Below are 14,954 nucleotides of genomic sequence, written 5' to 3'. Positions count from 1 at the left end.
GGTTTTCCTTAAATGAAGACGACAAAACTAAATAGAGAATAACTGTAATACTATATATACATATCTAATTTGGAAATTGCACTCTCAGGGTTAAAAAATCAACATCAAAAATAAGAAAAATAAGCCAGCATTTCTAAAACTACATTATCAAATATAAACTCATCTATATTAGTCATCATACTGATAATTTTCACCAAGTTTAGAAAATCATATATCAGTGGTTTTCAAAATATGATTTTTGAGAGCAGCAGCAGCAACACCTGGAAGTCTGTTCAAAATCAAATTCTTGCCCACCCCCCAAGACCTATTAGATCAGAAACTCTGCTTGTGGGTCCTAACAATTTATTTTAACAAAGCTTAGTATCTGCAACCCATTAAAACAAACGTTTACATCCATACCACTGGAACAGGTGAATATGTTACACTACATAAAAAAGGGGCCTTTGCATATGTAATCAAGGGTATGGAGCCAGATTATCTATGTAAACCTGATTTAATCACATGGCCCTTAACTACAGACAATATTTCCTAGCTGCACTCAGAGAGCTATATATGAGATTGCAGAGAGATTCTAAGCAGAAGAGCACTTGAAGCTCTGAAATTGATTTGGGGATGCAAGGGCCACATACAAGGACTACATAGAGCTCTGTAGTAGTTTGAGTGGCCCTGCAGATGACTGCCTATAAGGAAATGGGCCCTCACTCCTATAAAACAGAACTGAATTCTTCCAGCAAGGTGATTGAATTTACAGGTACATTTTACCCAAAAGCTTTCGGGAAAGAAAGAAATCCTACTGACACCCCGATTTAAGTCTTATGAGATGCAAAATAGAACTAGCCAAGCCACACTGTGTTCATACTTCTCATTCTCAGAAGCTGTAAAAGTAAACATTTATGTTTGTGTGAAGCTTCTAGGTTTGTGATACTTGTAAAGCAGCAATAGAAAATAAGTATAATATTTGAGTTTGAGAACTAGTGCTGAACATAGTCATTAATAGTCATTATCATCTGTTCTATTGATGGCATATATTTGGAACCAAAATGGATGAAAATATTTCCATGGTTTATATGCTTATTCAAACTTGTGTCTATATAAAATAAGAATATCTCATAACATATGGAAATCATGGTTAGCCTTATGGCTTGACAATTCTGATGTCTATAAACTTTTAGTTCAGGTAACTGAAATTAATTTGGGCACAATTTCAGTTCCATTACTTTTAAATGAGTGACTTGATTAAATTTATTTGAACTTTCAGAAACACTCTTTGTTAAATGAGTTAGCAATACCTACATAACACTATCACTTTGGGGATTAAAATAGATAATATATGCAATACACTGCCCATTTAGTAGGTGATCAATATTTACTAAATCTTCCTGTAAAACTTTTGAAGCTCAGCACTTGAGGAACAACTGATACATGGAAAGGCTTTCTCTGAACTTTCCTGATCTATTTAAAACAGATCTACCAAAGAATACATATTGCCCTATTCCTCATACTGAAATTTCATTAATGGGGAGATGAAAACTAAGCATCACACCTAGAGCTCTGGGGAACTTAGTCTCAGGATATTGTCTATTCTGCAACTCACTTTCTCCCTTAAAAATGAAAAAGAAAAAAAAAAAGTGTGTCACATTAGATTGGATAGAGAGAAAGGATGGGAGAGGAGGGGAGGAGTAGGTGGGATAGGAAGGGCAGCAGAATAGAATAGACAATATGATTGATGTATGTACATTCCGTGTATGTATTATATGTCAAAATACATTCTGCTGTCATGTATGACTAAAAAAAATAAAAATAAATCGTATGGTAAAAATAAATAAATAAATAGACAAAATTAAAAAAAAAAGATTCACCGCTCCACAAAAATCGCCACCGCCTTCCCACCATTTCCCTCTCTCCTAGAAGTGCATATCAAATCCTCAACCATATGGCATCTCTTAGAGTCCTTACATTTTTATAGGGCTTGTGCCCTTTAAAAAATTTTGTTATGGTTTTCTCCTCTTAATCTGTTATTGTCAGTTTATTCCTGCAGACTCAATTACTCAACATTCAGAGGGAACTTCCCTACAAGAGCAACTGAAACTTTAAATTCATGAGACATAGGCAACTAATGAAGATCATTGCCTTATATCTATTTTCTCAGAAGCAGCGTTTTGAGATGGGTTCTTAAACATATGATTTATTTTAGGATAAGGAACATGAAGGGAGCATGGTAGAAGAGGGGGAATAAAGCTGGGTAAAAATGTGGACACCTGTGGGACGAGTTCATACTGATCCTATGGGGAAATCTTCAGAGAACAAGCTGTACTGAAATTAGGACCAGATTTACTCCCCTGGTGCAGTCAATCACTGGGCTAAGGCTAGGGAGAGAAAATGATAATGAGAGAAGGGACAGCTATGTGCTCATAGCAAGTGACATTCAAAGCACCAGGTATTTCAAAGGTAAAATGTGATGTAAATTGGGTACCCATAACATTCTCAATAAGTATTTATATTTCAAAATACATCTCTGGCTTCCTTTTAGTTGAGTGCCAAAGTCAGCAGGTTTTACTGAACACTCTTTGTTCTATAGAATTTCTGGCATTAGAATAAGTATTAAATCCATCTACTTAGTAGTTCTGCCATTAACTCTTTGCTCCTAAGCAAACATCCTAAAGTTTAATAATACCTCATCCATATAGAGATCTAGACTATTATGTACTGCAATGTCTGCCAAAATAGTTATCCATTATCAATTCTTTCCATTAGTGGAATGATAGGGTTGGAAGTGTTCTGTGACAATTTTGTTGCTAGTCTTTAGAAGACAATCATTAAATGCATTGATTCATTAACCTAGGAAAGTCTTTTATAGTTATTTTTCCCACATGAAATTTTTTTAAATAACTTTTTATTTTATTTATTTATTTTTATGTGGTGCTGAGGATTGAACCCAGGGCCTTGAATGTGCAAGGCAAGTGCTTTACCATTGAGCCATAACCCCAGCTCCCCAACATGGAAATTGTTTGATATTTAGTTTCAATGTTCTCTCTCAAGCCACAATGACTGTGCAGTATCATTCTGCTTGGTTCTTCCTGGACACATATAGTTTTAATAGTTCCTTACACTTAGACCTCTAGTGGACACATAATATGAAATACAAGAATACTGCATAAAAGCATATAGCAGGATATTTTTCCTCAGTGCTTCTCTGAGTCTCATTTGTTATATATTTACCCATGTCATATAAGTTACTAATTTCCCAGGCTCTTCAGAACTATGAAATTCTTTTAAGCTTTATTATTGTCAGTATCACTATGTGTTTTGGAATCCCTTCCTTTACATGAACTCAAACTGATCTTAAGTCATATTACTTCTGCATTCTAAGAAGAGATTGGGTAATTCAAATTAATGTGCTAATGGCTGAAAAATAAGAGAGAATCTGTGTAAGCTTTCTGTTATTATGACAAATATCTGTGATAAGCAACTTATAAAAAGAAAAGGTTTATTTTGGCTCGTCATTTCAGAGACTTTAGTCCATAACCAATTGGCTTTGTTGTTTCTGGACCTGTGGTGAAGTAGTATATCATGGCTGGAAATGCATTAAGGAGAAAAAAATATTCATTTCATGGCTGAGATAAAAAGAAGGAAGACAAAAAGAAGGAAGATAAGAAGCCAAGGTTCCACTATCCCCTTCAAGGGCACACCCACTGTGAACTAAAACCTCCCACTAGGCCCCACCTCTTAAAGTTCCCATCACCTCCCAATAGCTCCACAGGCTAGGGACCAAGCCCTTAACACATTGACCTCAACACACTGAGAACATTTCAGATTCAAACTATAGCAGAATGTATATTCTGTCATTTGATATTACCTATAAACAATGCAATTGTGACAACTGCATGTTTTAGAGAACTCTGAATGAAATATAGCCAGATTGAATAACCCTCAAATCAAAACATAAAACCATTTATTAAATAAATATATATTCTAGGTATTATCCTGGTTTATATAAAGAGCCTGGGGATGGGGAGGCACATAATTTGATAGTCCATAAGAAGGGAAGAAAATGGCATTGCAGCATTTAATCAGACAACAGTTGTATTAAATATTTTTTATAATGCAAAATAATATTCCAATATATACAAAAAAATTGTCAGCCACACTAAGCAGAATTATAGTTAAATTTAAAAAGAGTTTTCATAAGGGAATGGGGAAATCAATTCTTTCATCATTTTCTCTCTCAAAATACCATCATGGTGATTGCCAAAATTGCAATTTCTGATAAGTCAAATGTTCTTTGAGATGTGACTTCAAATGTTGTGATGTCACTGATGAAAACATCACCTCAAATTTGTTTCACAATCAGTGCTGAGTTGGATTTATACAGAATCATTTCAGAACCAGTAAAGGCATATCTTTCAACTATTGAGCAAAAAGTCACAATGTAATGGGTGAAATATGAAAGGAACTAAGTCCTATGTCTTCTAGAGTCACTAAAAATGAGCTGACATCAAATACTTCTGATCAATTTTAAGTCAAATTGTGAAAATTTGATAATGGAACATTTGTAATAATTATTAAATATCAAAGACCAACCAATATGTGATGATTTTTTTTCAAAATGAATGATACTGTTATAGATAAAGTCAGTACTTTATGATTTAACTGTCTCAATGTTCTATTCCACTGGCAAATTGTAATATTTCTCAACAACAAACAAGATGCTTCAATCAGCAGCACTGGTGAACACAAACATTGCAGAAAAAAACAATTACATGAGGACCTGAAAATTCAGTGAGACTATTTCATGAAAAGACTGAGTTACATGTGTATAGATAAGATTGCTCTTACGAAATTGGATGTACACAGATCCTCTTTATCCTAATAACATTCTCAATATTGACTATAAATAATAGAGTTTGGCAATTTCATGTTTGTTTGTAATCAGTTGTCTACTATTTGGCTAAATGCCAAAATACTAGTGAGGTCATTAGCCCATTATTTTAATACTTCTAATTTCCTCTTCAAGCACAGTGAAGAGGAAAATTTTGTCTTCTTTTATTATAATGTTTAGAGATATGAAATATTATTAAATTTCATACTTTCGATGCAAAGTATTAAGAATTTTTTGTATAAAATTTATAAGCAGGTTAACTTATTTGATTAAACAAAATCATAAATAAAAAGTATAGTAGAAAAAAATTAATCAAGAAGAATACCTATACTTTAAAAATATTTTGGATAATTCTTAGGCTATTGAAATAATTGAATGCCTACAAATTTGAAGAGAAGGTTCCTGAGCCTCAACAGTGGCAAAGGAATTTTCCAAAAACATATAACCAGGCAAAGATAAAAGTACTGAAATTTTCTAAATGTTGCAGGCTTTAAATAACAAAGATGACAATGTTTTAGATTTTATGTTTCTGAAACTCAGGCTTTGAAAATTTCTTAAAACAGTTGAAGTCAAGAAGAAAATTCACTCATCCTTGTATGGAAAAAAATTCAGTGAAATGACTTGTTCCATCTTTACACTTGACAAACTCCCAAAATTCAGAGGAAATAGACCTGATTGCTTATCCTAACATTGTGGCTCACCGAAAGTAGCAGGGAACTTACACATATTTTGACTCAAATCTCTTTAAGGAACATTTATATGCCAAGTTTCAGAGGTCTTCTCTGTTTGATACAGTAGAGTTGAAAAAGCACAGATGTGCTTTCACTTTCATTATGCCTCAATGTTTTCCATTGTTTGCAGCAAAACCCAATATGCACTTTTGCCAATTGTATATTCCCTCCATTTAAAGACTTGCTGACTTACATTACCTGATTTAAAAACAAACAAAGAAAAAACCCCTTTGAATCAGGCAATGTTTTTCAAATAGCTTTAAAAAGACTATTTAAACTCAAAAAGAAGATAAAAACAAGATCAAGTTTCTGATTTTACAAACTGTATCATTACCTTTTAAAATTTGGATGTGGATATAAGTCCTAAACTGGAAGGTTCATGCTCTGGCTTTACTTTCAGAAGTTTAAGAAATTGTGAAAGTATTTGATTTCCTCTAGAGTCCATTTCTCCCCATTTTGATTGACATTTGACTCTTCTTTCTGATGAGGAGCATTGTGCCTCAACTTAAGATCATGATTTTTAATGAGATTCAGTGACAGAATGGACTTGTCTCATTTTGGAGGAAGAAAGTGTTCCATGTGTGAGATATTGATGTTTTGTGAAAGGAGGAAACAATTTTGCACCAACTAATGGTGAGAGCAACCCAAAAACCTATTTTCTCTTCTTGGATATAAAACTAAACAACATGTTCTATGCTTTGTTTCTTCCAAACATACCATGCCTTAAGAGTGAAAAAATCATTAACTAATTATATTAACATTCTTGAAACTTTTACCATAGCATTGATAAAGAATAACAAAATGTTAGCAAAGTATTTTAATATTAAAATTTTTAAAAGCATATTATAAATGTTACCTAATTCAATCACTTTAATCTGTACATATTAACTTATACATGCACTCATTTTTAATTGTTACATTTTTACTTTCACAGTATACTCTCTCCTTGTGATTTTTCTGTTTTCATTTTTATTTATTTTATTTCTATTTTCTTTTTCTTCCTTTCCTCCCTAGAAATCTGTCATTTTATTAATAAATAAAGGAGATTAAATCCATGGCACTATTCAACTGAGTTATATGCTCAGACCTTTTTATTTTTTATTCAGAGACAGGATTTTGCTAATTTTTCCAGATAGTCTTGAACTTGCCTCAGACTCCGAGTAGCTGGTGTTAGAAGCTTACAACACTGAATTTGGCCCTTTTACCAGTCTCTTGTGTACCTTTTAGAAATGGCTACTCATCTCTCATCACCACCATTTATAATTGTTGAATTCCATTGTGTTAAATATTTTCATTATTTTAAGTGTATTTTGCAACATTGAATATGAATCCTTTCATAGTAAATGGAAAGTATAGATTTCTCATTTCTCAACTATGTCAGTGATGTCCTAATTTAAATGGACTTTCTGGGTGGTAAGTGTAGGTAGTTTGGGTGTGGCTGGAGGACGTGTGTCACTAGGGACATGACCTGGCAGGGTTCATCTTTCCTGGGATTCCTTCCTTTTTCTGTCTCTGCTTTCTTACCTCCATGAACAGAGTGCTTCTCCTCCACACCCTTCTGCCGTAATGTTCTGCCCCACTTTGGGCCTAGAGCAAGGGAGCCAGTCAATCTTTAACAGAACCTCTGAAACTATGAAACCAAACTACCTTTTTCTCCTCCAAGTTGTTCTTGTCAGGTACTTTGGTGACAGCGATGAAAACCTAAACAACACAATATACAACTGTTAAGGCTTCAGAAAACATCTCAAAGCAAATCAAAATAACACTCTTGAGGCTGCTTCACTTTAGCTTATCATCTGCTTACAGATTTTAAAGACTATAGATTTTCTGCTGGGGTTATCAGTACTTTGTCTTATATAAAAGAAAATGAACAGTCATCCTTGAAGTATTGGATCTGATAGAAGCAATCACAGCGGAAGGACACTTGAATATTTGACTTGCCAGCAAGTGTTACCTAGTTTCACTTCTCTCCTGCTATTAAGGTAAATGTTCTCACAGAAAAGATACACATGATTTGGGCATTTTTTTAAAAAAAGAAATTAATATCTACAAATATAATGCCTTCATATTTTCAACATGGAATTTGATGTTCTAGTATCTTACTGTATTTGTAAGACTCTAGGAGAGGTCAAAACCAATATCCAGTCTGATAGTTCCAAAAACAATTCGCTATGTTCCATTAATGAGCATCTGTACTTACTGATACAATACACATTCAGCAAGAGGTGTGTTTTGTCAGAAACTATCATAAGTTTCTTTCTCTGTCTAGGCTTTAAAATAGAAATAGGAGGATTCTTATTCACTAAAGATATCATTTATCTTCCATACCCTCCCCAGCTTACATGTGACTCACCTCAGCTGCTATTACAATCTTACTGTCCACTTACTTCATGGCCCAAGCCTTAGACCAGCTCCAACTAAACAGGTCATGTTGCTGGAGTCTTGCTACATCCACTTGACATCATGGAAATTTCAAGGTAACTCTGTTTTCACATGATGATTCATTTTGGTTGCAAAGCTAGATAATTTGTTCTTGGGCCCAATAAACCAAAGAAAAATAACTCAGAGCAAAATACGAAAGATAGAAACAGGAACCAGATGCTCAAACCCTGAAGTTCACTCACCTCCCATTTCCTCTAAGAACACATTTGGCGAATGTTATCTTTCATATAAAAATAAAATGACATATTCTAGTAGCTAATTGTACCAGTACTTTCTTATTTTCTTTTTGTTCCTAAGAAGCAAATTGATTTGACAGTATGCAGAAATTTTCTTTAGTATGTGCCTAGAAAACTTAAAAAGTGTCTGTGTTTCATTAGACCCTGAAAACTTAGACATCTATTGAATATGTCTGTATCTGTAACTTTCTAAAGGGAAATAAGTCAGCCTTGACCTAACATCTGTCTAAGACATTAACTACTTTATAAATTATGCGTTACTCTAAAGAGCATATTGAATCATATTCCTCAGAAGATGACACAGTGCACTTCTTGAAAATTAATGCATGGTATTAGTATTAAAAAGGGCTGAACTGCACATTCACAATTTTTTTCTAGTGATAAGAAAAGAGATGAGGCAATAGGAGCCTCCTAAGAGACTGAAGGAGTGAAACTTTATCAACAAAATGTCCTCTGACTCTTAGGCTTCTGACCATATTCATCTTATGGTGTGTACACAATGGGCAGGGTCCTGGAACAGAGACGAAGAGAAATCTTAACTCATCTTTTGCACTACTTTAAAGTTTTCAAAATTATTGTCAGCGCGGCATAGGTTCTGCACTGGAATTCAGTATAAACTCTTTAGATTCTGTTAGGTCATAAGATCGAGCCTTGTCTGGTGAGCTTATACATACACAACCAACCGGAGAAGAGGAATTTCTGATAGAAGGCAAATGTGGTTAAGTACCCAGATTTTGCCTTGGAGAATGGTTAAAATGATTAATCATATTTAAATGAAGTTCAAAATAAGATGTTATACTAATTATAGGACTACAAGGTAAATGTAATTTTATACTAAGTGAGATAAATAATATGAACTTTGGAGTACATGAATCAAATTGTTACAAACATAATAAAGTACAATCACTAGACTTTTGAAATATATAACCTATATTTAACCACTCACAAACATTAAACACAGAGTTATGAGATATAGGCTCAAATTTTAACCTGTCCAATTAAACCTGTGTGACCTTGGTAAGGTACTTAACCCCTAAAAACGTCATATGCCTCATACATACTGGGAATAATGGTGTGTATGTCACAGACCTTTAATGAGAATTAAATGAGATGATGGAACTGGAAGCACATATATCTTATACATCCCTAGTGGATGTATACAAATTCTAATTTATATTTAAAATGATATAACTAAGAGAAGGTATCTATTAAGGAGAAAATACAGTGCAATAAAGTAAGGAAAAATGGTTCACCAATTCCACCATTTCCAATCAGTGCCCTGTCCATCCACATATCAAGTGATGTTGGTGAGTTTACTCTATCCTATGTTCAACCTTCATTCCCTCTTTCTTAAAAAATGAACTTAGTACAGAATAACTTTTTAATCATCATTATTTTCCTGACTAAGCAACTCTAGCACTTAATTCCAAGAAACTGACATTTCATTTGTTGACATAGGAAGATTTTCAAGACCATTATAGCATTTTTAAAAAGCTGAGTTTCCTTTTGGTTGATGTATTGACAGCATAATACAGCCAATGGTTTTGCTGAATTTTTCTACCCACAAATTTTTCTCCAATCTAATATAGGTTTGATTAATGTTTATCCATCAGTATTTTTCTGAGAAAAAAATGAATTATTTACAATGAAGATATTTATGAATTATAGACCTGTTAGAAACTGAAAACTCTCCGTATTTTTCTCTTTCATTTAAGAAGAGCTATCTTATTGAAAAATAGTGGGCTGGGGATGTTGCTCAAGTGGTAGCACGCTTGCCTGGCACACGCGGGGCACTGGGTTCAATCCTTAGCACCACATAAAAATAAAATAAAGATATTGTGTCCACCGAATACTAAAAAATAAATATTAAAAATTCTCTCTCTCTCTCTCTCTCTCTCTCTCTCTCTCTCTCTCTAAAAAAAAAAGAAAGAAAAAGAAAAATAGTGGGAAGTTCAGAGCATAAATACACATATGTATGTTTTAAGAGCCTAAATCGTTTTTTTTTTTTTTAGTATTTAATTTGGAACATATCTTATTCTGGAAGACTTACAAAAGACTCTTTGTTTACTACTGGACAATAATATCTTAATACTAAAACTTTATTTCTCTAAACCTACATAAAATTTTTCTTTCTAGTTTGTGATGGACACATAAGGAGGTTTAATACAATATGATCAGTGTTACGGCAGAGATATAACAAATAAAATCTCTATGACAAAACAGAGAAAACTGTAATCATCATCTACTTTACGTCAATTAAATGAACACTGATTAGAGCCCAGATCTCAATACTGCTGCAAACTTATTATATCTACATTAGATCCCTTATCTTCCTAAATGTTTCAGAGGCCAAAGAGATTTGCAAGTCCAAATGTGCAATTTCAGCTCACTCCACAGCCAAAGTTAGAGAGATCTCAGTTTAGCTGAAATTATCAACTGTTTCATACTCATTTTGACTTATGATTAACTTATTCATTCATTTTAAAAGATATCCGTTGTTTGGCATAATGTTCAAAGTACTATTCTAGACGCTGTAAATACAACAGCTAAGAAAACAAGTGTTTATCTTTTATCAAAGTTTAATTTCAGTGGCAGTAACAATTGCTTAATTTGTATTATGGGCCAGATACTATCAGCATATTGACTTATTTACTTTTTCCTATGAAGAAACAATTAATATTACATTAATTTTATAAGTGAATCAAGTGGGATACAATTAAGTTAAGTAATTTTCCCAATGTTCCATAGCTAGCAAGGAATAGATTGAGCATATGAATTACATACTCTAGTTCTAGAGCTAGTGGCGATAGCCATTACAATATCTTGTTTTGCTGCTAGTATCTACTAATGTCAAAGTTCAAACTAGATTATCAAGAGATGACAACCTGCCTGGGTTTTCAAGGGAGTAGGATTCTCCCCTAAAGGGGGGTGTGACCAAGTGCAAAGAGGTGTTCTGTCTTGTCTCTTATTGCTCAATTCTAATGGCACTGGTCCCACCAGTGCTACTGGGTCTCAATTGATTTGAAAATCTATCCCTGTAGCTCTTTTCTTCCTATATGATCCACACAATATTTCCTTTCCAGGCTTTTAAAGAGACTTTCAAAAATAGAATACCGAAACCTCCATTTCATGTCAATATCCTAGTTATTCATAGGATGTTTTAAACTACGCAACATAAAATATATACCTTCTTACTTTATGAACAGTGAACTGCCTTAGTTCCTCAAGGATATTTGTTTTTTACTGATGATTCAGTGACTTTAATTCTCACTAAAGAAAAGCATTAAAATTGTCATTGGGATGTGATTTAATCTGATTTGTGTTTCTAATACCAAAGTATCTGAAAAGAACAAATTAAAGTGGAAGAAAAGTTTATTTTGGCTCATAGTTTAAAAGTTCACTCCATGGTTGGCCAACTATAAAGCTCTGTGTCCAGTTGATGCAGAACATCATGGAAGAAAGATGTTGAGGAAGAAAGCAGCTCAATACGTGACAACCAAGAAGAAAGAAAGAAAGAAAGAAAAGAAAGAAAGAAAGAAAGAAAGAAAGAAAGAAAGAAAGAAAGAAAGAAAGAAAGAAAGAAAGAGAAAGAAAGAAAGAAAGAAGAAAGAAAGAAAGAAAGAAAGAAAGAAAGAAAGAAAGAAAGAAAGAAAGAAAGAAAGAAAGAAAGAAAGAGAGAGAGAGAGAGATATGCTCAGGAGGGTCAAAAGATAAACCTAAAAGGCATAACCCATTGACCTATTTCCTCCAGACACACCCAACTGCTTACTTCCACCAGCCAGATAATCTATCAGTGAATTAATCCACTAACTAGGGTAAGGCTCTATCCTAATCATTTTACCTGTGAAAATTCTTGCATTGTCACGTGAGTTTTTGTGGGACATCACATATCTACACCACAATAGAATGTCAGAAAGAACAATAAGAGATACCAAATTTAATTTCCCACACAATAAAATTAAATAAGTATCTATGAAAAAAATAGTCAAAGAAGGGGTAACAGTTTCAATTAAGAGCTTGAAGCAAAATGATTGAACTAACAATGGAGAATAACTACAAGGAAAGAATTTCTGGGATTATCAGCATACCTGAGGCACCTAGAGATGTCTTTAGAGCAAAGAAGGGTTGGAGGCTATCAGTATCAGCAATGTGATAGGTACCACCATGGTTCTCAGTACACTCCTCTTCAGAAGACACTGACAGGTTTCACCACAGAGATAACCCTTAGACATTGCCACTGAAGATCCTCCATACAGAGACATGCTGTTGTAATCCCTGCACTCCCAAGGAGATATAGTTATACCTTCATGGGGCTGGGGTCACCACCACCCCATAACCCTGTGGGTGTCCTTCACCCAGGTTTGCAGCTACTTTGCATGTGCCCATGTCTCATACTCTGGCTTCCCTGACATACTAATGATTCAGCATCTCAGACACAAGACTCAATTGTAGATCAGGTTTATGGAGGGCTTGGAGCCATGGTTGTTCTGCAAGTACCTATAGTCCTGACCCTAGCTCCACTAGTGCTTTATGAGCACCGGTACTCAAACATCACAGCCACCATCAGTGAGGTAGTTCATATCCCAGACACCCGAAGCCTCCATAGCTCTGCTCATGCTTATATTCTAGACTTTGTCTCTGTAGCCTCTCTGCAAGCAGCTGCACTATTGCACACTGGAATCACTGCTACAATTGCTATATCTGTGCCTTGGTATCTGGATTAACTGTCCTTTCATGCTTGCCTCTGCTATAGACCCTTGTTCAGTGGCCACTCCACAGACTCTGCACATCATGCACAGATGCATAATATATCATTGTCAAGTCTTCTTGAGTGCATCCTCAAATAGAGCCAGAAATAAGGGGAAATCCCTTCAGCTACAACTTTCTCTATGGGAGATACAGATTTCAGGAGAATCTCAACAGTCTTCATTATATTAAACCCCAACATCTCTTGCTGGTTATTTTAGTCAGCTTGTGTTGCTGTGGTGAAAAGACCCGACAAGAACAATTAGAGGACAAACATTTTATTTTGGTTCATGGTTTCAGAGGTTCAGTCTCTGGTTGGCTGACTTCATAGTTCTAGTACAATGAAGAGAAATAGGTTTGAGGCAAGACAGAAGGGTATGGTGAAGGACACAGTTCAGAACATCATAACAAGGAAACAAAGAGAGAACCCCCATTCACTAGAGACAAAATATAAACCCAAAGACACACTTTAGTATCCTACTTGTTCTAACCACACCTGACCACTTACAATTACCACCCAATTAATCCATATCAAAGGTTAATTCACTGATTCGGTTAAGGCTCTCATAACATAATCATTTCACCTGTAAAAATTCTTGCATTGTCTCCCACAGGAGTTTTTGGAGGATATCTCATATCTAAATCATCAGACTGGTAGTGCAGACACTCAGTCTTGGCCACTGAGCACCCTTGAAATGTTTACTGCCATAGCCTCAGCTGACAGAGATACAAAAGACTATGATGCTGCATACCCATCAGAGCCAGAACCATCACAACCCACCAGGTGAGCGCCCTTGCACCCACATGTAAAGGTCTTTTCCTAAAAAAAAAAAAAAAAAAAATTAGTCCATAAAGTCTGAAAGACTCCTTCCTCAAATGTGCTGACATCCATGCAAGTCAACCAGAAATATGAAAAAACAGGGAAACATATTTCCATCAAATAAAGGTAATAATAATTTCCAGTAACTCTCCAAAAGAAATGAATATACTAATTACCTAAACATTTAAAAATAATTATTTTAAGGAAGCTCAGCAAGCCATAAAAAAACACTGATAGACAACAACAACAACAACAACAAAAACAGGTAAACAACGAAACAAAAATATCTAGTAAAAGGTATGTAAACAAAGATAAAAGCCCAACAGGAAAATACAAATAATAAAAAGAAATCAAATAGAAATTCTGGAGCTGAAGAACATCATGGTCATCAATAGTAGATCTTAGCAAGCAGAAGGAAAAAAATCTATAAACTTGATGACAGGGCATTACGAAGTATCCAGAGTTTAAGAAACAATTAAAAAGTAAATTCTACAGTATTTATGAAATACAATAAAGAAAACAAATATTTTCATTTCAGAATTTATGGGAGAACAGATAAAGGGATATAAATATTATTTAAAGAAATAATGGTGAAAATTTCCTAAATCTGGATAAAGATATGAACCTCTAGATACATTAATATTTGTAGTCTTCAGTGAGGTTTAACACTAAGATTTCACTAGACATATTATAATCAAACTGTCAAAAGTCAAAGACAAAGAGTTAATCTTGAAAGAAGCAAGAGGAAAGTTGTTGTTGTTGTTGTTGTTGTTGTTTTTACATACAAAAGAACCTCCATTATACTATGAAGAGATTTCTCAACAGAAACTTTGCAAAAGAAATTGTAATAGGAAAAAAACTGCCAACTATGAATTCTATGCCTGGGAAGAAAAAAAAAGCTATCCTTCAGAAATGAAGGGAAATAGACTTTGCCAAACAAAAGCCAAAGGAGTTCAACAATACTGCCTGCCTTACAAGAAATGCTAAAGAGGTTCTTTAAGCTGTAATGAAAGGAAGCTAATTGGTAACATGAAAACATGGAAATATAAAGCTTATGGATGAAAGTAAATATAAAGTTAAATTTAGAATACTCTAAAACT

Source organism: Ictidomys tridecemlineatus, chromosome 10 (assembly GCF_052094955.1).
Source record: "Ictidomys tridecemlineatus isolate mIctTri1 chromosome 10, mIctTri1.hap1, whole genome shotgun sequence".
In the NCBI taxonomy this organism is placed as follows: domain Eukaryota; kingdom Metazoa; phylum Chordata; class Mammalia; order Rodentia; family Sciuridae; genus Ictidomys; species Ictidomys tridecemlineatus.
Note: the sequence above shows the minus strand (reverse complement) of the source record.